The 2,500-nt window shown below is 45.8% G+C and overlaps 1 protein-coding gene across 1 annotated transcript in view; it reads right to left on the bottom strand.

Moving 5' to 3' along the window:
* Positions 1-1,938, bottom strand: part of LOC143140464 (zinc finger protein 704-like) — a 109,749-nt gene extending 107,811 nt beyond the window's left edge. The window contains exon 1 of the mRNA XM_076301384.1: positions 1,683-1,938. The gene's annotated coding sequence lies outside the window, so the exon portion shown is untranslated. The remainder of the gene's footprint in view (positions 1-1,682) is intronic.
* Positions 1,939-2,500: the final 562 nt, after the last annotated feature.

Raw genomic sequence — 2,500 nt, 5'->3', positions numbered from 1 at the left:
CTAGTCTCCTGTCCACACACACACACACTAGTCTCCTGTACACACACACACACACTAGTCTCCTGTACACACACACACTAGTCTCCTGTCCCCCTTTCTGGGCATCACATCACCAAACACCAGTGGCCTGTCCAACCGTGACAGTCAAGACAATGATGCTTAGCAGAATAAGACCACTGCTGCACACTGACCTCAATCCCAATGCTATGCCTAGATATGCCTTTGAGAGAGAGAGAGAGAGGGAGAGAGAGAGAGAGAGAGAGGGAGAGAGAGAGAGAGAGACTTTTTGTGTTTTGAATAATGATCTTGATTTAAGATGCACGGTGACAAGAGGCGGGGTTGCTGTTATCAAGCAAGAGGTTTTGCCCCCATTGTACATGCAGAGCAGAGAGAGAGAGAAAGAGAGAAGAGAAAGAGAGAGAGAAAAAAAAAGAGGGAGAGAGGGAGAAAAGAAAGATAGAGAGAAAGGAGACAGAGAGAGAGAGAGAGAGAGAGAGAGAGATGGGTCTCCAGACACATGGTGTGATAACCCAATGACGATATTGCACTGAACTGAAAACAGGTACCCAGCTCAATGCCATTATACCCAGTTCATCGGTATTTTAAAATAGTCTCTATCTCAGCTCAATGACGAGTTTATCGGTATTTTAAAATAGTCTTGTCTCTATCTCAGCTCAATGACGAGTTTATCGGTATTTTAAAATAGTCTCTATCTCAGCTCAATGACGAGTTTATCGGTATTTTAAAATAGTCTTGTCTCTATCTCAGCTAGGCGACAGCGGCCTTTTCTACCAGTTTGGCTGTAACCAGAAGGAAACGTCTCGGGTTAGGACACAATGGAGACTGTCGACAGAGTCGCGCGATAGCGCTGAGATGGATAACTTGAAGCGCTGTCTTCCAGTTTCTGTTCCGCTCCTCGAAGAAGGCTACTTGTTACACAATTATTACTGTGTGTGTACAAATCATCACTTGGGTGTGTATAAATCATCACTTGAGCTTTCACAATTGTCTACAAGCTCGTTGATGCTCTTAACCACCTAGTGTAATCTCTGCAAATTCACGCGAAAGCAACAGACGTATAACAGTCAGACTACCGTTATGTTTTCCGAAATGGTATTCTTTTCCGATTAGGTTTACCTAATGTCCTGTGTAATAGCTCTGCCACAGATGCCTGATAAGGACAGAGCATAGTCATTTCTATTGTTATTCTTGTGTGGGGAAGAATGACAACAGGGTTTTGGGGGAAATCTGAGGTGGAAAGATGCAGTCGTAGACTGCAGACCGCCGAGGGTTCCAACAAGTACACCGATCTCCTGGCGAGGAGCCAGACACGAGCTACAAATCAGACATCAATCAGTGAAGCAACAGTCTGGCTGTGGACCTGATGTGTAGTTACGAGAGCATTCGCCACATTTCCCTCCCTCCCTCTCGCAACAGAGCCCCAAATGTGGTCGGCGAATTGTGAGCACCACCGCTATAGCCTACTCGCCGATACCCGCCTTCCTCCACACGCTGCGGCATTAAAGCGAGTCTTCATACGAGCAAACCCGAAATAAATTAAGTTTTTAAGCTGTTTCTATGGAAACCTTCGCCTTCTGCACTTCGTTTTAACTGACTGGCTGTGGCAAAGCTCAACTTTTCTAATATTCAGCTGTCGGAGATATAAAAGAACCCGCACTTACCAGAGGTGACCATCCGTACAGCAGCGGCCGCACTATGCGATAGAATTTCTTCTCATCTGATGCGTCCAGGCTCGTCCTTCACACACCCAGAGCCCATTTACGGAGAAATTGCCAATAACTTGGTTAGGATCCGTATACCTGCTTAGTTATTTACAGAAACGCAGAGAAATACACCGAGCGGCAGCGCAGCACGCAGGCATCATCCACACATAAACACACACACACACACCAGTCCAGTGCCAAAGCTGTTTCCCGAGCGGCGAAACCAAGCCCACTCCTCCTCCTCGCGCGGGGCTCGAGACTAGGGTGGAGAGACAGATCGCTGTGATTAGCGAGGAACCTCGTGTCGCTGCGGTGCTTGGGACCTGTAGTTCATAGGCTATGCTACACGGTTCTTTCCCCTCAGGAGAGCGGAACGACCCCTGCTGCGTGTATGAAACAAGATATTGTATGAGTGACATGCTAAAATATTTATTGTGTGCTGAAACCAAGGATAAAAAGTGATGATGTTTGGTGTCTGGGGGATAGTGGAAATAGCTCAGTGAACTTAGTAACCCCAAGTTCTTTCTCTGAGCGGATTTAGGAAGGTTCAGGGCCCATATATGAGAATGGAGATATAACAGGGTTATGACATAAGCATAGACTCCATCTCCACCCTCTAGTTTCAAAAAGATTATCATCACTCTGAAGCACTGTTGCAGTGGGTACTTTTCAAACATGCAGTGCATCTATGTATGATTTAAAAGGATCACCACCAAATGACTCAAAACAGTACCCTGATAACTGTTTTTAAAATCAAAATGTATATTTCAGTGTTA

The sequence above is a fragment of the Alosa pseudoharengus genome, unplaced genomic scaffold (genome assembly GCF_046254945.1).
Source record: "Alosa pseudoharengus isolate Yale_2024_CS ecotype anadromous, Long Island Sound unplaced genomic scaffold, YU_APseudo_1.1 YU_APseudo_1.1_scf_23, whole genome shotgun sequence".
Taxonomy (NCBI): Eukaryota; Metazoa; Chordata; class Actinopteri; order Clupeiformes; family Clupeidae; genus Alosa; species Alosa pseudoharengus.
Note: the sequence above shows the minus strand (reverse complement) of the source record. Positions and strands in the feature narration are given on the sequence as shown.